The 23,884-nt window shown below is 35.9% G+C and overlaps 1 protein-coding gene across 3 annotated transcripts in view; it reads right to left on the bottom strand.

Annotated features, from left to right (window-relative positions):
* SIPA1L2 (signal induced proliferation associated 1 like 2) overlaps positions 1-23,884 on the bottom strand; it is a 122,673-nt gene that overhangs the window by 78,544 nt on the left and 20,245 nt on the right. For all 3 annotated transcript variants that reach the window (XM_056487126.1, XM_056487124.1, XM_056487125.1), the window contains exon 2: positions 18,508-18,580. The gene's annotated coding sequence lies outside the window, so the exon portion shown is untranslated. The remainder of the gene's footprint in view (positions 1-18,507; positions 18,581-23,884) is intronic.

Raw genomic sequence — 23,884 nt, 5'->3', positions numbered from 1 at the left:
CCATAGCCTTACTGTCATTAATTTTAAACTTTCTGTTAGGAATAACCTTCTGTTACTGAAAAACATGTTTAGATAAATTTTTTACTGTTTCAGCACTGCATTTTCTTAGACTATTAATACCAATATTTTATTGTTCCATTAGTGCAAGATTTGACAGAGATGCATTAAGGTTAAATTGATTTCCAGAACCAACTGGATATCCTCCTGTTCTTACAGCTCTTTTTCAGAGCTCAACTACAAAACTGCAACTGAAGCTGTATTTTATTCAGGTTGAACCATGCAAAGTAGCAGAGTTTAAACAGTAGCAAAATTGCCACTGATAAAGACACTGAGAATCTTCTATTTGTGTTCTTCCATTCAGTTATTTTTAACTGAAATTGTGAAACTTAAAATACAATATAGTCTATAACATAAAATAATTAATGAAGTAAAAAGGAAACATTTTAGCAGGAAGTCTTAGACCAAAGAATTGCTCCAGGAAATGGCTTAAAATTTATACATATATCATTTATATATATAACTGATCACTTATTATTCCAGGGGGAGGGGAAATTCATCAGACTTCTCATAGATTATTATTATTAACTGATAATAATAATATTTATTATTATTCATCCTTAAATACTAGTAAAGCAGAACTTTAGCTAGCTTCATCTTTGAAAATGAAGAGTCCTCAATGCATAATGATACAGGCATGTCATAAACAAGAAAATAGCAGTCAGCAGACAAATAAAAATAAATTTAGCATAATCCTTTAGATATTCAAGATCTTAGAAAGAAGGGAGCAAAAATCTGTTTTGACGACATGTACTTTTCCTCAGCCAGTAGAACCAATTCAGTAAAAGAGTTCACATTAGACAAAGCATGAATTATTCTGAAAGGGTAAAGATGACTCATTTTCAGTTCTAATACTGCATTGAAACAAGTTCCACTCAAAAAAGCAACAAAAAAAGTGGTCTTCTCAAGCAAGCTGGACAACATCTGAAACCTCCATAGAAACAGAACTGTCCACAGGCTCAGAAATTGTCAAAAGTCAAATTGTCAAAAGATTGTTGAATTGCCCCCTCCTACATGAATGTATATATTCTCATTTAACTTGCATAATCCACAAGCCAGGGACTACTCCTTTGTCCATTGTATGGGATGCCAAACACTATGATAACTCACTTGATCAACAAGTGGACCAAACACCTATCAGAGGCAAAGCTTAGAAAAAGAAAAACAGTACTTATGCAGCCTGTTTGCATTATTCAAAGACAAAGAAAAGGACAACCAATTGTATGTGCATCTGGATACTACCACTACCAACAGAAACACAGCACCTGTAAACCAACTAGCAGCAGAGTATACGGAAAAGAGCATATTCATATTGTAGGTTGAGAAAGCAACATACACGTGCTCCATTTCAAAACAAACTTTTTACCATCAAGTTATTAATAAACATTTACAAGTACTACAAATGCTGTCTTTCATATAGTTTGTATAAAATACTGGCAGAAACCAAAAGCAACTCAGAGATTTAGAAGAGTACTGCATTATTTTAAAACAAAAGAATACATTCTACCTTTTCTCATAGTCACATCAGAAATTTTTTCTTTTAATTCTAGCTCAGAGCACAGAACTGAAATTCCAGTTGAAAAGCACTCTGCCCAAGAGCAGGCATAGAGAAAAACAGAGGAAAAAGCCCACAAGAAGCAACACACTTAATATTAAGAAATATCCATTTCATTAAAAAAAGTCACACTGTAAGAGTTTTTTGTCCTTACAATACATAACAAATTGCTAGAAGATGGAATGATGGGATTGAAAAATTAGAATTTGTTGAATTACATCATTATCTTAATCATCAATCTTAAAAAGTAAAACTTCATGAATGAAGATGGATTTCTAACTGAAAAATACGCTCAGGTAAATTTCTGACAATGCACTAGCACCATAGTTTCTACAGAAAAGAGATGCTTTTGGAACACATATGTAAGGATGTTCCTACATAGTGCATATAATTGCTTTTGATTATTCTGAAAAAATAGGAATAATGGAGTTGGCACCTCTAGCTGTTTGAAGAAATGGGTTTTAATTAAAAGCTGATAGGAAAGTAGAGATGTGCAAACATTTTGACTGGTATTTCACATTCCAAGGTGGAAATTTGGAAGCAGGTTCAGAGGCTGCACTGAAGTTGAATAAGGAGTCTAGTACTGCAAAAGGAGATATTGTACAGAAAGAGAGAACAAGATTGCAAGCTTTTCAGAGTCAGTATGCCACATAAAAATTCGTGAGGCAATTCCACTTTTCCTAAGTCTAGTCCAGTGAGGCCCAAAATAAAGCTTTTTCATGCAGTCAGTGCAAAGACAAAACAATACATCTATTACACAGCTGAAGCTGCCTATTCCACGAAGGAGGTTTCAGATGCTGACAGGACTCAAGAAAGCTTTTGAAATGTACAAAGCCGTTTTTAGCCAGAACAAGAAAGTTCTTTTACATATTTCCATTACAACTGTGTTCCACAGCAAAAATGCTGCTCAGGCAGGAGCACTGATTAGCCTGCCACGCTCACATCAGTGATGTCAGACCCAAGCACTCACACTTGGATTCCATGGCATGACCTTACAAACCCAAACACTGGGCTCACCTCCAGCGACCACCAAACCCCTCCAAACAGCCAACCACTTACAACATTAACAGAAGCACACTCTAAAGAAAAAAGAGAAACAAAGCTAGTATTTCTCTCTTGCGTTTTTAAAAAAGTAAAGCAGGAAATATGTTTTCTGTCATGTCATTTGGCAGCAGTGGCTCTGATATCACAGTTCTGAATTATTTTTAGTATTAATAAAGGAAGTGGTTGATTAAAGTAAAATAAGTTTTAAAGAAAAAGGAAACGTGAGCATGAGTCATGATTGTTTTTTATGGAAGCCGGTTTAGTTTGACCTTGATTCTTTATCAACTGGCAGGAATTGTGAGGTAGTATAAACTGATAACATTACTGGCCAGTTTTTGCAACCTTAGTTTCAAGCTGACTGAGGATCTACAGTTTCACATGTCAGCAAGTAATTTTTCAGGTACTTCTGCATCACTGTAGAGTTATAAAATGTCACTTCACATCACTGTGCATCAAGAACTTTTTTAAAACTTATATTTTGAGAACAGAGGTTTCGCTTTTTTCTATCCTTCCTCTCTGAAACAAAAGAGCAGCAGTTCCATATAGAAAGAAAATACACTAAAATCTATGCTGGCCATAATGCACTTGATTCATACAGTCTTATTACATAAAAACAATTCTGTCCTTAATTTTATACTGTAAATTTGGAAAACAGACTTAATATTAGCAATATACATTAAATATTTTGGCAGTTACTAAATAACTTGGTAACTTGTGTCCACGTGGCATTTCCAAGCAACATGCAATTGGGCCTGGACCACCTGGCACTGAACAAATCAGCCTGGGCAAACAAGTGCCTCTCTGAGAGAGCCACCCTCCAGGCTGGTTGTTCCACAGCTTTGTACAGTAACAGTTCTTTTTCTGATGAATAGAATCTTTTTACATAATTCCAGATATAAACAGAAGAACAGTAGCTGGAGTGAGTGAGTTGTTAGCAGAATACTGCTCTTCATTTTTCATCAGTCCACTCAAATTTGGCACAAGTTGATAGCAATAAAATGTCACTGCCATCTGTTCAGTGATCATTTGATACCCATCTAGAAACAAATTGCTGTTAAGCTAAAAAGCCTGTTCTCAATGAGACTTAAGAGGGCTACAATTGAAATTAATTTTGTTAAAGCTTTATGTCAACTTTATGGAACACCACCTTCTGCTTCTCCCTCAAATTAAAAAAACAACAAACAAAAAACCACAAAAATAACCAAACCCACCCCAAAAATAAGATTGCATTATCAGTGCTCTACAGTTTTACTTTAGTTTATTAAGTTAAAGCAGATGTCTGAGAAATACTTTCCGGATTTGTCCAGCTGAGAAAATATGCTATATATTTTTATTTTAAACAGGAAAAAAACCAAATCTGTCTTCAAAAATACAGTGTGGAAACACATCTTTCAAATATTCTGAGTCAGAGTGGCAAGATCTCATTTATCTAGATTGAAAAGAAGACACCTTATTGTATATATGTATTTTCCAAAGTCATCATCATGACTGGAGTTAAGGAATGCAGATTAAGAGTTGCATTCCTTTATGTTAGAGATACATTAGAGAAAATGTCTATAAGCCTTTCTTGATTCTTAGCTGCAAGCCACCATAAGCATGTCAACATTTTCCAAATATTACTGCTTTATGATTAAGAGCTAGAAGACAAAAATTTTTGAAAATGAAATATTGCTTTAAGGTGACTTACTGAAATGTTCAATAATCAGTAATTTACCTTTAAATAGATCTCTGAGCACAATAAGAAATAGCACCACCAGGAACCATGAAAAAAATAACTGTGGTCCACTTTGGGGAAGCATGGAGAATGTTAATTTTAAATTCGTATTCATCTGGAATAGTTTGCTTTTATAGGGCCAATTTTGTTTTAACTTTAGCTTTTAAAATTCTGATTACATAACACCCCATCCAATAAATCAGACACTGAATTTTATATTTGATTTATCAAGTTCTGCTCCTTATGTAAATGAAAACGTTCAAATTGGAGGGTATAATTAACTGATCCAAAGTGTTCACACACAGGCATAGTAATGCAGTGTAGGCATTGTAAAAAATCTGCCTCTGAATTTCATTATTGGCTTTGATTTAGCACAAAGTTTTGGGTCAGCCAACAAACTGTATATCATTTATACAGACCACACATTTCTGGAACCATGCTTTTACTTGCTGTCAGTGCATATCTCCCTCTTTTTTGAATCATATTTGCATTATAGAAACTACAGATCTATTTCAAAATCCAAATTTAGAAAGGAACAATCACATTTGCTATGTTTCTGACTGTTAGAATGCTCACATTACATTACAAAAGAAACCACACATTTGACATACAAACTACCTGAATGGTATTCCCTTTCCTTCCCCATACACACTCAACTACTTGCAGTAAAATCCATTGATTATTTTTCCCCAAAATACACATCATTATCAAATAAATATTATTTTCTTTATAACCTAAACAACTGACTGCATGTTTTTCAACAAATTATGAATTACTTACAAAGGGTCTCAGCTATTCATGTCAACACTATGTACAATCCTTTAAGAAAAATATCCTTACCTAGGGCAATTCATGATGTGACTGATTTAAAATAATATTCTACAGAATATGCCCAGCTAGCTTTTCTAAAGTCAATAAATGTATATGATGATAAAAAAAGGCAAGTCTTGAGCAAAAAAACCCAATGCCCAAGTCTCATGAATTGCTATTTCAGCACATAGCACCATTATCCAGGCTGTCCATATTTCACTGGGAAGATTTTTTAAATTTATAATTATATTTCAAAACCAAATAGCATGGAATAGTTTTCTCTCCATTCAAAGATAATGTTCAGCATGCTGTATTTAGTTCAGGACCAGGAATTCTTTGTCTTTCATGATGTGGTTCCTGCCCATATTTATTCCAGTGTGTTTCTTCACTTTCCCTTTTCTCTATTTCCATATACTTGGCACCACATATTCACCAAATCCTACCCAATTAATGCAATATTTTCCATCTCAATCCATATGAGCATCATCCTCCATTCAAGTAGCACAAACCAGACAAGTGTTAGGCACATGACACCCTTTGGTCTGGAATGAGAGTGCTCACAGATAACCCTTATTCAGGCATAGCTAGGCAGAATGAAAACAGGCCAATAAGGTAAACTATGATGCTAGGCAAAGTTAGGATGGTAATGGTTGTCATCAACCATTTATATAATTTGTAGGCACTTACAGAGATGGCAAAAGCCAGCAGCTTTGCTAATCACTGGTCAAAGCTCCCACTGCATCTTCTTTCTGTTTTTCACCCAAAACAATTGGTTTCTGCTGACTGACTGCTAGAACCACCTGGAATCCAAACCCTTGTTCTAAGTAGTCTGCTATCAACGAGTGATCTCTTTGGTCCTGGCAAGTTCAGCCTCCTAAACCATCATGAAAGGAAAAGAGACATCCTACATCATTCAAGCCCATTTCTTCCTCTTTTATAAATATCCTTTTCCTTGTCCTTTCCAAGATCTACGAGTCTGTCTGAAGTCTAGCTTTCCAACACAGTATTTAAGTTCATCTGATTTTAAAAACATGTCTTTGCTGTACCTTACCTAGAAATACTCTCTTTGGGTTCTATTTAATTCTGCCATTTTACTATTTATTTCCTCTCTGAATGATTTGTCCTCTTTGATACCACTGTTACTGCTCTACAGATATTTCCTTTATCTCAGTATCTTTCCTCTTTCTTAGTATCTTCCCAAAGTATCAACAATCCTCTCTCTTCCCCCAGGACACATCTTTTTGGTATCCAAGTAAGCCAGTTGAGACACTGTACAACAGTACTCAGTTACCTCGGTTTCCTTTATCCTTCCCAGGGGACTAGAAAAGCTATGGGATTTCTTTTTAAATGTTCACTATGCTGTATGATTATCTAATGCTTCTTTTCTTCTGAATAAGAAGGGTCTGTACCTACACTCAACAGTTAATACCATGTGTTACTCTTAGGTGATAATCCATTCCTCCACCTCCTGTCAAAACCAAGGCAAAACAAATATGTACTTCAATATGTTCTTAAAGTCAGCAAATTATCTAGTTCAAACAATAGCCTAGAGAAGATTCCAATGAACAAAACACTTCAGAGAATACTCTGTCATCAATGCTGTCAAATACAAAAATAAGTAAACAAATAAGACCCTAAAGATCACAAATTATGTATTTTTAGTATAGATGAACTAAGACAAGACCATAAAAAGGAAAACAGAATATAAATAGCCTTTGTGGTCCTATACCATACTTTTTAAAATTATAATTAGGTTTTCAATGATATTTTTCATTTTTTAGCTATTATTTTTAGAGAAAATATAACAGAAATATATAGCCTTTGCTTTAAAAAAATTTATTAAACACCCTCATAAAGTCATTAAAGCTACTTGAAAGTGTTAAATTAATATTTGACTTTAAACACAGGTTGCTTCTTAAAAACTTCAAAGATACATATCAAAGCCATGAAAAAACTCATACAAAAGGAACCTGTATGATGAAAAAAATCCCAAAACCACTTGTATCAAGGATAACAAATACCTGTTCTTGATCAAAGTATTTTATGAATTCCAGAACTCATCTTGAAGCTAAAATGAAAATGCCAGATTATTTTGCCACATCCTCCTGCAAAACTGCATGACCATTTTCCCTTGGATTACAGGGGCTTCATCCTGTTCCCCATCTACATCTTCAACATTCACCTTGCTCTTCAGGGTACCCAAAGAGCAACTAGCCTTGCTATTGAAGATTGAAGCAAAGAAGGCATTGAGTACCTCAGCTTTTTCCTCATCCTTTGTCACTATGCTTCCCCCTACTCCCAATAACGCCTGGTGAAAGAATCATAATGTAAGAGTTCTTTTTACATTTGGTTCTCAAACAAGTAAATCTAAGGAGTATTTGACAAACCTCTTAATTTTAAATATATTTTAATAAATGTAGTTTTTCAAGCAGATATCAGCAACATTTGCAAGTAAGTTAGAAAAAAGCATGTTATTAAACAAACACACAAAAATTGAATTCAATTTGCTGATATACAATTAATTGTTCCTACACACACAATGGCTCTACTTTCCAATGAGACAGGATTCAATGCATGATGCAAACTGCCTTGCACATAAAAAAGTTGAGTGAAACTACTATAGTAGCATATTGTGCTTAAGCTAAACAAGACAGGCATTATTTCCATTGAACTCTACAGAACCCCAGTGACAGTGTGAAGTAACTGGGGAAAGAGTACACATTACCATAAAAATCCTGAGTCCACTGAAGAAAAGCAGCTTTGTGGAAACTGTAGAACCAAACTACAAATGCAGAAAAAAATATCTAATAGTGCTACACAGTATAACACAGCAAACATCTTCCTACCCTGAAATACTCAGGGAAGGATATAAATTTGATTTGTTTTGTTTTGGTGTTGGTAGTTTGTTGGTTGGTTTGTTTGGTGGTTGGGTTTTGTGTTGTATCTTTTTGTTTGTGGGTTGATTGGTTTGCTTTTCTGGGGGGAGGGCTGTTCAATTTTTGTTTTTTAAAAAAAGGTTATTTTATTAATTAAAAAATTAGTACAGTCTGTTCAGTATACAGCTTGTCTGCTAAGTAATATTTTAAGCTATACATTCCTGTTTTGTTGCAATTTCATTTAGATTCCAGCAAGAAAAAAGCTCTCACATCTCTATTTAATACTGGAAAGTAAACTATATCTTACTGGATTTAATCTTAGTAGATTCACAAAATGGAAACTCAGCAATCAATGTGCCAGTGAAATACTGAAACTACCAAGCAACTGGCTACTATGAAGTGGGAAGGCATCAAGAGGCAAGTTTGCATTTTCCACCATCAAGGAATACAGAAACACTTAGAAACTAAATTATTCATATTTTCGTAACAGGAAAACAACAAAAAAAAAAATCTTCACAGCTCTAGCTATAATCAACATCTAATAATTATAGACAAGACAACAGAAGCAGATCCTGAGTCTGGGCAATGGACAAGTAAGAGGCACTTTACTGGAAATGTTTGCTTCCAGAGAAGGAATGAATACCTCTTGACAGACCACATATGTGGTCAACCAAAATGTTATTTTATACACGAATCAGTATCAAAACCAGATGTCTTTTGATTCAATTAATAAGCAGATTTCATAACAATTGAATAAGGAAGGTTCCATGTTACAGAATAAAGCAAGTATGAATGATATACTACAAAGATTCATCCACAGAACACAGGCAGACTCCTCTGTCCTGCTTTTGCTGACATTTTTTATAAGGTGACACAAACTAAAAGTGGCTAAAAAAACGTCAACCACTCACCCCCCAGTCCATCACACAGAGGGTATGGGATACCACTAAGGCCTTTTTCCAGAGCCTGTGTCTTTCCAGTGCTATGAAACAAGGTAATTTGACAACAGTCTGTAATTTAAACATAAATAAACATCTATTTTATCCAGATAATAAACATCTACATTTACACTGTGCTCAGTTCTGCTTCTGTTACCTAGAGAAGACAAATACAAAAGGATTTTAGTAAAATCTTCACTGAACAGCATACCCAACATAGCTGGGCAGTTTCTAGGCTGAACCCTGCAAGGAAATACACCATGACAAAAGGACAGAGAATCAAGGTGGTAACAACAGAAACTAAGAAATGGGGGTTGCTGTCTGCATGCAAATCAGCATGGTTATCAAGGGATGAAAAGAGACAGCAAGTATATTCTAGTCCAAGCTGAACCTTAGAAGTTAGTAAGAATAATTTAAGAAAGTAAATCTATTAGTTAGAAAATCTAATCTGTATGTGAACATTTGAGGCACAGAGCTGGAAGAAGGTGGGGAAAACCTTTTGTCCACCTCACCACCTACTCACAAACGGCCAGCACTGAGGGGTTAGTATGAGAAACTGATCTTTCTTGCAAAAGAAAGTTAAATAAATAAATAACCCAACCCAGTTGAGGCTTTTTTTCACTCAACACTACAGAAAAAAAGAACCAGAGGAGTGAAGCATTAACAATATTACACCATCTGCTTCACCTTGATATTCACAAAGAAAAGAGGTGAGAGACTGGGAAACCCAAAGCTTCCAACAATGAAATAATTGCTTTTGTACACAGTTCTAGAGGCTATGCACACAACCTCATAGTACACACACACCTAAAACAATGGAGAACTCTATTTTAGTTTCCTGTGTGAACTTCACAACAAAAAAATACAAGGGCAACAGAAATATAAACATGGACTTTCAAGGCAAAAATAATCCTAATTGAACACACTTGTCAACTAGAACAATTTCAGTATGCAGTTTGTCAATTTTTGTATTTTCACAATTACTTTAAGAGACACTGCTAACAGACAAAAAAAAAACAGTTAAAAATACTCTTCATTTTAACTCTTTAGCTACACAAAATGTCAATCCAAACAACTCCTTCTAGTGGTAATAATCTTCTGACAGAGTAAATTTCCTTCTTACTTCACCCAGTAATACCATATTATATCAACTTGAAATCTATCATGGTTGCAAACACTAACCAATTTCAGAAAAACAAATTATTTAAATTGCTTATTTCTAGTTTAGGAGCAGTGTTTCTAAGTCAAAGAACATCAAATGCAAAGTAGGAGAGAACCTAAGTTTCCCTTACTAAGTCTAAAGTTATTGTAAATTCTGGCTGAAATGCATTCAGCTGTCATATAATCCACACTCCTCCTCCTGCTCAGACAAAGCTACCAATTGCCAAATGTTATCTAATAATTAGCATATGTAAAGCAAAAGGGCTGGATTATACCCTCAGTTTATCTGTCCTTAGAAAATAGTTTTGAATTAAACCTCCAACCTTCAAAATTCTAAAAAGAATGTTTGCCAAAAAGAACAAAACGGGCAAAAAAACCCCCAAGAAATCTATTTATAGGTCTGTTCTAAATTCCAAAAGTGCAAAAGATGAAATTTCTAAACATTCTCTTAAAAAAAAATTTAAAAATCCTACTTTTGGGAAAGATGAAAATAGAGCCAAAAATCAAAGTCACATTCTTTGTATCTGGTTTCTAAACATGATACAGCATTAACATCAATCCCTAAGTAAGAGAAATTAAATAAATATCTGTGAATGATGATTTGGAGCCAATTGAAAAATAAAGAAAGGCAAAGTTGAAATAGTCTATCTAATCTGTCAGTCACCCAGACATAACTATTATCATCATTAACAATAATAAAGATCACTTTTCTATAGTCTCCAAGAGACAAATGACAAAAGGAAGGATGTCACATACAGAAATGTCTCAACTTCTCTTTTCTTCTAAGGAGTTAGCATATGTGCTTAACATACAGTACATGGAATGGAAATATGTGTTCCCATCCCCCTTAGAAATAACCACTTCAAAAAATGTTTACGAATTTAGTTTATCTTTTTGAGAAAATTTTGTTGCTGCAGTGGACTTTGATCTTCAGTATTTGACAGCATGTAGCCCTGCCCTTCCTGAAGCTGTCCAAAGCAGTTAATAATACATATTTAATGGCTTAAATATGACCAAAAAACCTTAAGAAATTTCAGGAATAATTTTTTTCTTTTTTATTTATTTTTAAAGTATGGTTTCTTTCCATCCGTTTCACTTTCTCCAATTTGCAGTAAGATAAAACAAAAACTGTATACAAGCAGACACTAGATGAAGTGGAAGACCTGGGACAAGTTTGTATTCCTCCTTCCTTCTCCTCAGGCTGCCATGCAAGACAAAGTACACACTCTATCCACAGAGAAAAATTTGACAAGGCAGCAAATCAGGTTACTAGTTTAAATGACAGAACTGAGATGGTAAAACAAAATAAATAATAATAATAAAAAATAGCCTAACAGCTAAGAAGTATGAAGTATTTGAATGATATTCACAGCACATGAATAGCTTTTTAGAGGATCATAAAAGATAATTAGAGTACTTGTGGGGTTTCTATTTTTGAAACTAGGTGCTTCCTCGCCTCTTGCCCTCTCCTCCCCCCTCAACTTTGCCAACAGACAGGGCTCAGAGTGTGCTGGTTAATAACCAGACCAGGTCAGCCTGCAAGAGATTATTTTAAGCTGTCTGCAATTTTTTAGATAGGAGTGGATGTGACAGGCTACCCAAAAGAAGATCAAATATAACTAGAGGTCATCTGTATCATATTATCAATATTTTAAGACTAAAGTCTATGGAAAACAATAACTTACACTTTGCATAGGCAGAGTAAAAAAAAAAAAAAAATACAGCACAGCTAGTTTCACAAAATTCAAAGCTCTCATGGATTTCTTAGACAATCAATTTTGACCCTGAAAAATGCTTCTAAAACCTCATTAAATCTTTTCCCCTTCTAATTAACTGAGCCTGAAAAATATTCTGATGTCTATTTCCCTGCTACCTAAGCTCTCTAACCAAGGAATGGACGACCTGAGCATTTTTCCTACAACCTGATTAAGAGCTCCAGGTGACCTTGACTTAATCTTTTAATTAATGGAATATGTTCTAGCTTTTTTTCTGCTTGCAAAATATACATCAGTTTATTTCCTTTTCCTATATTCTCAGAATCACATAGAGTCTTTGAGGGTGGAAGGGACCACTGGAGATTTTCTACCCCAACCCTCAGCCCAAATTGGGTCAGATAGATTAGCTTCTCATGGTCATGTCCAGTCAGGTTTTAAATATCTTCAAGGATGGAGAAGACACAACCTCTCCTGTATAACAGTTCCAGAGCCCAATTGCCTCATAGTAAAAGCCTTTTCTTATTTCAAATGGAATTTTATGTATTTCAAATTATGCTCATGGCCTCTTGTCCTGTCACTGGGCACCACTGGCTCCATCCTCTTTTCTGCCCTCCAAGAATTTATACATACACTGATGAGATCCTCCTGAGCCTTCTCTAGGCCAAACAGTTCCAGCCCACTGAGCATCTCACTGTATAAAAAATTCCCCCTCCCCTTAACCTCCTTTGTGGCCTGTACTGGATGCTCTCCAAAGTGTCCTTATCTCTCTCATACCAGGAAAGCCAGAACTGCACACAGTATTCCAGGTGTGGCCTCACCAGTGCTGCCACAAGGACATTTGCTGGCTCGTGTTCCACTTGCTGTCCTCCCAGACCTCCAGGTCCTCTACTGCAGTGCTGTTTACAGCTGGCTGACCTCCAATATGTGCTGGTTCTTGGGGTCCAGCTGCAGGAATTGGCATTGTCCTTATTTGAATTAGGAATGTTCTTTTCTGCCCACTCTTCATCTTGTTGAGATCCCTCTGGATGGCAGCCCAACAATCTGGGATATTAAACACACCTCTTGGTTTTGTATCATCAGGAAACCTGCTGAGGGTGTGCTCAGTCTCTGCAACAGGGTCACTGAACAAGGACATTACACAGTGCTGAACCCAGTATCAGTCCCTAGGGTACACCACTGGCCTCCCACTGGAGCTAGTGCTGCTGATCACAACCCCCTAAACCTGGCAGTGCAGCCAGCTTTCAGTCTACTTCACTGTCCTTCTCCCCTCATCCACCAAGCCAGCCCATTCATCACAGAAGGGTACCAGATGGTTAAGCAGGATTTTCCTTGCCTCAATACATGCTCAGTACTCCCAGTCATATTCTTGTCCTTCATGTGTCTGGAAATACCTTCCAGGATCACTTGCTCTATCTTCACAGGGACAAGCAAGGCTTATTTCTCTGTACTTCCCCAGACTCTTCTTGGACACAGACTTTTCTCCAGCTCTCAGGAGCCTCTCCAAATTGCATGACCTTTTGAAGAAAATTAAGAGCACCCTCACACTGACATCAGTCAGTTCCATCAGTATTCACAGGTGCATTCTATCAAGACTTCTTTATGCTCAGTTTGTTTAAATATCCCTGAATTTAATCATTCTCCTCTGAGGGTAAGTCTTCCTTGCTCCACACTGTCGGGGATTTCAGAAGGCTGGTCTTGCCATTGAAGACTGAAGTGAAAACTGTGTTGAACACTACAACCTCTTCTGTGTCTGTTGTCACCAATTTCCCCCACCCCACTATAACTGGGATCACATTCTCCCTAGCATTCTTTCTACTCCTTATGTATTTGCAACAGGTTTTTTGTTGCCCTTCACATCCTTCACCAGCTTTAATTCCAGAATGGTTTTAGCTCTCCCTGAACCGTTTTCAAATTCTTGAATTTTTTTCATTTCTGATTTTCCTGTGTTGTTCCATGACTGTTTCTTCAGTTTTCTCTGAGAAGTCTCTCCTTCACAAATGTGCAACTCTTTTTTCCAACTTTCTTACTCCTCCTGCACAGTTCCAGTAGTAACCAGAAACAAGCTCATAGCATATGTTTTTAACCCATTTTGCAGTTTATCTTCAAAAGTATTTGCATTACTTCTTAATTATTTAAAATATTCTTATAGAATTTTTTCTGCCTGAGCCAGAAACAAAGGATTTCAATTAAGCTAATTAACTGTAATCTTTTGCTTTGTGTAAAATTTCACTGTGTAAAACAATAATACACGAATCATTTTACTGAAATAAATTAGATCACATTAATTAAGGAATCAGTATTGTGTGCATCCTTTCCCTCCTCCCTCCCAAAAACTTCCTTTCAATTCCTTTTATTTGTTTATTACAGCATTTGTTGTTTTTTCTTACATCTGCTTAGTTAGCACCATCAGCCTCTTCCTCCAAGAGAAAATAAATATTACTTTTGCTATGGGCTAGTGAAAGAAAGTTTAACACTAGCTTGTCCCAATTTTTTTTAAAATAAGCTGTTTCTTTCCCTTGTAAGACTCATCACTCTCCAGTTCTTATCCTAGCTATCCTACCCAACCTGCCAATGCTCCCCCTTTTTTCCCCCATTCTCTCTCTAAAATAGCTAACCCAAAATACACATTAGTAAGTTCTTCCATTTTATTAACATGCATGTTATTTTACCTTGACTTCTATTTTGGAGGCCATTACTAATGCATTCACAAGTCAACTTGTGCTTCTTACTGTTATCTCCTTATTATTTAGAGTGCTATAGCATTTGAAGAGGTGAAAGAGTCCTACCTCTTTCCAAGCTCCAGGAAGCTAAATGGAAAGATTCAAACAAACTAATAATCTTTGCAGAACCACAGACTTTGTATAGCACAGGGCAGGGAGACATGACATGACATTACATGACATAGGTATTTTTTTGGTTCACTGCCTTTAGGAACAAAACAGCCCTCTCCCTGAACTGATCAGTCCTGCCAGATTTATGGCAGCCAGAAGGGAACCAGCCTGGGAAGACCAACTCTGCAGATTGGTATGATTCTGTGAACACAAACAAACAACCCACAGCATTACTAATATTTTGTAGTATGTGATCCAGTAACTTTTAAGCAAAACATTGGTTCACTTACCCTGTGACCTTTCCACTCAGGTGCAAGGTGACAGAATTATTAAGACTAGGGGCCATTCCAAAACTGAAGCACACATAACTTCAAAGATAAAGCAGTTTGATATTTTATTTATACCTAAGTATAAATTAATTCTTCTTACAGAGGAAATAAAGGATAATAATTTGGAGATTGAAAAGGTGTATTTGAGACATCAAGCACCACACAGAATCACTAAATATATTACATTGCTACTGACAAAAATGGTATGTGCTTACCAGAATTCCTGGCTAGTTATTTTTCACTTACTGGTTAGAGCTGAAATTACATCATCAGTCCCTCATCACATCTGGAGTATTGTGCTCTGCATTCCCCCAGTACAAGAATGACATGGAGCTATAGGAGCAAACCCAGAGAAGTGTCACTAAAATGATTGAGGGATTGAAGCATCTTTCACGTGAGGAATGGCTGAGGAGGCTGGGACTGCTCATCCAGAGGGGATCTCACCAATGCCTAACTGGGGACATGAAAGGGAGCCAGCCTCTCTTATGGGTGCTCAGTACCAGGATAAAGGGAAATAAAACAGGAAACACATTAAATTCCACCCAAACATAGGAAAATACACTTTGACTGTGAGAGTCAGAAAACAGAACAGGTTGCCCAGACAGATTATGGAGTTTTCACACTGGAAGATATTTAAAATCCAACTGGCCTTGACCTGTAAGCAGGGATGGTTGACTATGTGATCTCAAGAGGTGCCTCTCCATTTCAGCAGTTCTGTGATTTGTCTAATATAGTTCAGCTTCTGAAAAAAATTTTCTTTGCACCAAATGCACACCACGTTTTCAGTTAAAAAGTTGTATCATGCCATACATATATTACCAGATAAAATTTACTGCTACACATTTTTTATTTGCATTAGTTTCTGAATATATGGTATGTTACTATATGGTATGACATGGTATGGTATGTATGCTCAAACTCCATTGTTCTATGTCCATATCACAACTATCAACATACACAAACAGCCAAGAGATGATGTTTCCATTAACTCACACAAATTCATAGGCCTTTAGACGCCAGCTCATTCCCAGATCACAAAAATACTTCCAAAGTACCAATGTATAGGATTGGATTGGTTGTCCCATGAACACATGTCCCTATGAAATAATTATTAAAATTATTAAAGAAATAGTGGCTCAGTAGCCAGTAGTTCATCCTGTCAGTAACTGGAGGAGAAGAGAGATGGGTTTAGTTTTAAATTTTTTATTATTATGAAAAAAGGAAATATGCCTACTGGATGCAAAGCTAAGACTAAATGCTGCATTTATGTTTACTGATTCTGTATCTACAGCATATATTTGGACACATCCTCCCAATGAAAACATCACCCACAAAGCTGATGATGACTTAGGCAAATGAGATAAGTTTATCACTTGAATCTGACATGTACACACTCTAAATGGATGTACAGCCTCCAATTTTATTATCTGCTCCTCTGCCTTAACAGTACATCTACAGTGTAAAGTAGTTTAGTTCAGGAGTGAGCAAACCATAAGTTTCTTCTCCCAGCTTAAACAGCAATATTCCTTGTGTTAAATACTTTTCAACTTATGAAAAAAAAGCAATGCACCTTATTAAATATTAGACATCTGTAACCATCATTCTTTTCACAGCGTTATTATATTACACCTATTACTACTCTTAAACACAGAAAGAGGGCAAAATACAAATTATATTTTTTCAGCTTCTTCCAGATTTCTTTAAACATCTACTATGCATTGGTCAACTGTGCAGCCAAAAGATAAAGCAAATGCAATACTAAAAGTGGTTAGCACACAATTCTAGACTAGACTATTAGTGTTCTCTTTTACCACATTAGCATTATTCAAATGAAGATATTATTGACAACACAGAATATGCTACAATATTGCCTTTCAGTCTGAGTATTTCCAAAGCAAAACACATTGTTCATATGAAAAGTAGTAGATAAGATCTTCAGAGATATGTTCTACTCTGCCATTAATAAAGCAGAGCTTCATCAGGCTCAGTCTTGTGATCTTATTTTGTATCACAGAACTGACCATTTATTGAAAAAATGGAGTCTCAGATGAGAAGGGGAAAAATAAAACTATTAACCTGATGAGAGCAAAGGGAGCCACTTAAAATCTGATTAACAACCACATAGCTATTGAGCATCCACCTAATTTTACTGCTGTAGCACACAGAGGGCTGAGGGGCTCAGGTGGCTGGACATGAAGTTCAATCTTTTCTCCTGAATCAAAGCATATGGCAAACAGGGCAAGGAGGATCAATTATTCAGACTCTCCTAAATCTGTGATTCTTTGAATAGGTTGACAAAAAGCAGTTTGGCTCTCCTTCATACAAATCTCTGAACGCATAACAAATTTAAGATAATTTTTTAAATTTTTGTTTCAGAATTTTTTTCCTCCTTGAAACAATATGTAGTTGGAAATGAAAGTTAGAAGTTTTACTGGTGTCAGAAATATGATAGGAACAGAAAACTACTACACTGAATATCTTTAGATGACAGACTGCGTTCAGTCAACATGAAGTATGTCTAAGCCTGAGCCATACCCCTAGAACTAAAACCAGTTGAACTAGATCAAGGAATTTGTAGAGATAGGAGGCATAGAATGATAACTGCAGCTCCTGATTCCTGGTGCAGAAAATACCTAGATGTCATGATTTTTGGTGAATGGAGGGATTGTCTACAAGCAGCTAAATTAGCACTTACAAAGGACATTCCTTCATCCTACAATGCTAGTGTCTATTTCTCATCATAGTAGCTCTTCTCCAGAAGAGAACCAAGATAAGAATTTCCAAATCACCAAAACCATGACTTTTTATTTGGCTTATCTGATGTATTACAGAACACAATAATCCTTCTGTATAGTAACAGATGTATTGACTGTACCCTACACTTCAATATTAATGAGAAGCAATCTGCCAAGTTACAGATTTCACCAAAAGGCTGAACTTCCTCTGAAGACAGGTTTTTTTGTTCAGCCTAAAAACAGGGGACACTTGGGGACACCTTATAGCAGTGTTCCAGTAGGCAAAGGGGGTTACAAAATGCCAGACAGGGACTTTTTACAAGGACATGCAGTGATAGGACATGGGGGAATGGCTTCAAACTGAAAGAAGGCAGGTTTAGATGGATATAAAGAAGAAATTCTTTACTGTGAGGGTAGTGAAACACTGAAACAGGTCATTCTGACAAGTTGTGAAAGACTAGGTTGAACAGAGCTAGTGGAAAGTGTCCAGCCCATGACAGGGAGGTTGGAATGAGATGATCTTAAAGGTCCCTCCCAACCCAAAGCATTATATGATCCATTATTCACTTGTACACCAAGCCATATAAATTATTATCTTAGGGTTTTTTAGGTGTTTTAGGTATCTCAAGAAAATACAAACATCAAGAAAGACAGCACCACAGCTGCCTTTTTATTTAAAAGGTAGGGTAGTACTACAAACATAGTAAAAATGTATTTGCCACCAGTTAGAAATTATGCTTACCTTTGGCTAGAAGGGTTCACAAAGGATGCCAACTTTAGTCACTCTTTTTCTGATATCAACAAAATGGAGATACCTGCAAGTCAAATGAGAAAGATTTATTAGTTTTTGTTTTAGTTGAACATGTCCCTTTATGATATTAAGGGATAAGTAAAAAAAAAAAAAAAAAATAAAAAAAAACCTAAATAAACACTAGTGTAAAATGAAAAGCTACTCATTTCTACATGCAAGTAAAATCAAGAACAACTCACTGGCTTTAAAAATCAACAGTTTCATATTCATGTGTTGCAACAGACAATTTAAATGTCTTATCTGTGCAAGTTCCTGGCAATAACTGGAAAAAAAGTGTTGCTAGGGGCAAAAGGTCATGAGCCAGTAGGTGCTGAACCAACAGACTGTTTCATTATGGCTCTGCTTCAAAGGTTGTGATAAAAGGTCCAAAGCTACTCCTAGAACCATATTGTAAAAAGCAAGTAGTGTAATAATATTTCCAATTATAAGGACGAGAAAAAGTCAAAAGTCCCATAAAATGTTTTGAGAAAAAAAGAGTAGTGAGTTGATCCAAAAGGTTTAGAAACACGCTCCGAGATTCTGTGGGACAACTTACAGCCAAGAAAGTATCTAACACTGTAAAATTTTCAATTGACAATTTTATATTTGCTTCTGAATGAAGGTCAATAAAAGCATACATATTTTAGCTAAGTCTGTCTGATCGACATTAGAGAGAGATAAATCACAAAACTATCAAGTATCAGCAAGATGATTTCGCTATTTTATATCTGAGCTAACAAAGTTTCAAAAAAAGTTTGTTTTACCATGATCTCAGACAGCAAAAACTGGCTTAAAAATACACAATGTTATATTCATACTGAAAGAAAGGAAAAAGAACACACACGCAGCAGGAACAGATGTTATTTCCTGTACTAAATCACCACCAGAGGGACAAAAATAATCCTAATAGGTATTTTACAGAATAGTGCATACAATGGAAAAGAACACAAAGCCTCAAAATCCCACGTCAGCTGCATGTCTAGGTATTATAGACACTGGTAACACAAACAAGCAAAAAGCCTATACAGATGGAATGCTGGACAGTTTACTACTGTCCTCATTCTAGGTCCAGTCAAAACTAGGCAACCACTTAAGTCTACTTTCACCAGTATGGTCACAGCAAGGAAAAAAAAACCAACTCCTGGTGAAGTTACAACCTATAACTTGACCAAATACCTTGGCTGGTGCAGTTTTTATGGGAGAGCTAAAAAAAGCCCTGAACTGCATCAGTAGTATAGCTGACCAGTATCATCAGGTAACTAATCTGCTTGCCAACAGAAGACGCAATTAAAACCCCCAAGTTATTAAACAGAAATTTCTCATCTGATGAAGACAAATTTCACATATAAAGCTCACTCCAGTGAAATCTGAAACTAAAGCCATAGTAAATACTGAAAGTCAAAAGTAAAAACATGAGTAGGAAGCAACTACAAAAATGAAAACCATTTTGTTTTAGAATGGCTATGGAATCCAGTCCATTTTCCAACAGAAACTGCTCCCAGTTTTCTATAAATAAGGTTATGAGTATATAATTATTAGCATTGTCGTTCTCACAAAAAAAAAAAAAAAAAAATTTAATCATATATTCAAATCACTGGAAAAGCAAGCTTCAAAATATCTGTCTCACAGACAATTTTTAAATTGTCTGTTTATGGGAGCAGAAAGTGGAATCAATTGATCCTGAGAGTAAAGTAGGATTTAGAGGATTATGTTGCTCTTTTGTGAGGCAGCCAAATGGGAAAACGCTAGGCCTTGTCCACATACTAATTTTCTTCTTTAATCCAAAGTTCTTACACAGAACACTGAATCAGGAAAATAATTTAAAATCTGAGAAGAAAAATAATGTTATATATTACAAAAATAATTGATTATTTCACCAGTATTCAAAAGTTTTCTTTATAACATCTTGCCCCTACATTCATAGAGGTCAACAAATGGGAAAAAAAAAAACCAAAAAACCCACCCTCAAAATTTCAAGTAACGTATGTTCCTGTAAATGCAACATAAAGTAACAAATTACAAATCAGAAATAATGAAGCCTATTTTCTTTCATATACTTCAAAACTTATTTGTAGTATTGGACATCATAAAACTGCTATGGATTAGGTGATAATCACAGATCTCTTTGTTCTGGACATCTCATCTTTTACTACTCATGGGGTCATATCTGGGTTGCTTTATTCTCTGGGACATAATAATGTATTTCAGATAAAGATGGTCACTGCCAAGATAAGCTCTACAGCAAGTTCAGTATGTCCAGAATATCAACCTGACACAGTCAATCCACCCAGTAGGTCTGATGTACCCTGGACACACTTGAATTACAGCATAGGAGCTGCATTTTTGATGGCATATCCAAGGAAAAGAATAAATTCCACAAAGGACCACAAAGGCTAGCTAACACCTTGTCAATTCATTTGTTCTAGATTTTGGGGTACTATTGACATTTGTGTCTTCAATACCCCAAACTTTAAAGAAGAAACTTTACACTTTCCTCTACACCTAAACCAAGTCTCATTCATGACTGCAGTAGCTCTTTTGGTCGTATCCTGCCTTGAACAAAGAATTAGAAAACTACAGAGAGAAAGCAAACAAGCAGACTGACAGTTCTGGCCTAGAAGAACACAAACCCGAATAGAGGCAGCAAAGGAATCATTATTTTTCTTCTGCTGGGATCAAGACAGGGCACATTCTCCTTTCACCAAGACGTGCTAGAAGATACACCACTCTCAGTTGCCTTTTACAAACACACGTGCATACACTGCAGCCTTATTTGCCAGCCTAGGCTGAAATAGCCAGACATTAGGATGTCTGGGTGAGGAACTGAAACCATCAGGCAAGGAAAAAACCATCATTTCTTCTATTTCTATAGCTAATAGTGCTATTAAAGCATTTTGTATTTAAGTACTCCTTTTGAAAAAATGGAGTTCAGTATCTATTAAGTGAACAAGATTCTTTACTTTCTTCTTTCCCATACTTGCAACTGCCTTTTCATGATATTCAACTACTAGGAATCTTGAACTTCATATATGGAGCAAAAGAAATTACAGACACTGCTACAATACATTTCCATTTTCAAGTATTACTTAAGTACAAGAACTGCAGATAAAAGTGATTCAACTAATGACAAGATTTTTCTCTACCTGCTTGATTTTATTGGCAAAGCTACTGTCAGTCCTATCATCTTATATACCCAAGGTTTCAAGAAAGCTGTATTATTCCATAATGCTTAGGCAGAGTTTAAAGTTAAATACTTCTTTCTTACTGGTGATAAAGTCTTTTGTAGTGCTACAGAAGGTAAATGAAAATCAAATAGCTATTCACAGAAATTAATTTTATAACACAGACAAGATAAGATTGACTGGTTCACACCAGAATTGTATTAATGTATTCCGTATGTGAAGCAGAACTTTGAAAATATATACACTCTACATCAGAAATCATTACTTCCATGAAAAATCCAATTACAACACTTGTCTAGCAACGACAACCATATTTCAAAGAGACAGATGAAAAACAGATGTACAAAAGTAACTTAAACGTCTGCCTAAAAGTTCAAGTATCAGAACCGCTGCTTGTTTATAAATAAAAGCCATACTGCATAAGCTCTTAGTGTAGTCTCTCTCTGATCTAGTTCTTAAAATGATCACAAGTTACACATAGGATTTGGGATCAAACCACAGCACTCCATGTCCTAGCTCCTGCTTTGATTTCAGCAACTAATGGGGACATCTAGCACTTTACAGGGTCAAGACTGAAGTGATTGCATGTATTTTGCCATGCATTTCCTCTCCAAGTACTAAACTCAATTTAACTCCGTATAACTTTCCATATTCCCAACACAATAGACTGATCTCTGCAAAGGCCTTTTCCTTCCTTTCATACAGAAAATATCCTGTAAATAGCTTATTTCCCACTCTCTGACTCCTGTTGTTTACAGGAAGGAAAAGGAACAGAAATCTTGCCATAAAACAGCGAGAGCTAAAAAGTTCTGTTTCACTTCCTCTGTGCAGGTGTTTCATTCAAGAAATCTATTTTAATTCTTCATTTCTGGGAGAAAGCATGCTGCTTCTTTTTGAAATGCAGACTGAGAAATAGAAAACAATAAGGTTAAGGAAGTAGCAGCATGCTTTACTGTGAAACAAAACAAAGATTTGCAATAACCATTGCTATAAAACTTGTGAAGTCCCTGGCTTTGGACACCGTCATCATTTACACGTTGACTTGTAAACTGGGTTTTCCTTCTAAATCCATAAGCTCTTTCTTAATTTGCTGCCTAGATGAATGTGTAGACACCAATGCTCCAGATACTTTAAAAAAAAAAAAAAAAATCAAACTCCAAAATAACACAAACAGCAGCAATACCAAACTCCTCCTTTATTTGACAAGGTAGTTGATTTTGATACCAATGCTGCCCAGAACATTACAATGTCCATTTAAAACCCAAAATGTAATTCCCCAGTAACAGATCTTTCTTGAACTGCATATCCTAAACCAAAGTGACAATTACAATGAAAAATAACTTGTGTTGGTTCAAGATGCAAGGCATCTCCATTTGCACACTGTTTTTCAGTTTCAGAAATACCAACATCCATCATAGTAAGAATTACACTCATCTCACTAAGATCTGTAATTCTCTATTGCCCATTGGGGTGTGGAAAATTCAGATACTAAAAGAAGTCAAGCATGAGGGCGCTTGTAGGCCACACATATCACCTGGTTCAAAAGGAAATTGAGAACTTTATTACATAATATCACAATGCACCTATCACTAATATCACCTATCACACCTAAATGCTGTCACAATATAAAATTGTATAAAATATAAAAATATATCACAAGGTTATATTGGCCTCTCTGTGGAAGGGATACCTTGTTTGATCCAGGCTGGCTGAACCTCACCAGCTACAGGTCAGATTACAGATATTTCCCCATCACAGTAAATACTGTTCCTAGTTCTACATACCAGTCCCTGTACAGGGAGCAAAGGAGAGATGCCTTCCCAGCAAACTGTTCTAGCTGAGTAGCACAGGGAACAACATTAATTTACCAGGGAGCACATCACCCAAACAGCCATTTTATATCTTAAAGGAACAGTAAACCAGCTGGAAGGATTGGATGGGCCCAAGACAGATTGAGGGTCATCAGATAAATCACCACTGTTCCAATCAAAGCACTTCCAGTGAAACATGCAATTACATGGAGTTCCTTAAAAGCAGCTTTCCACACTTTGTGATCAGTTACATGGGAAAACAAATTACATCACTGCACTGTGAATACTTTAGGAAAGATTTGCTAATTAAGCACAATTAATTACACAGCAGCACTA

This window comes from Oenanthe melanoleuca, chromosome 3 (assembly GCF_029582105.1).
Source record: "Oenanthe melanoleuca isolate GR-GAL-2019-014 chromosome 3, OMel1.0, whole genome shotgun sequence".
NCBI classification, from domain to species: Eukaryota; Metazoa; Chordata; class Aves; order Passeriformes; family Muscicapidae; genus Oenanthe; species Oenanthe melanoleuca.
This window is presented reverse-complemented; position numbering and strand designations above follow the sequence as displayed.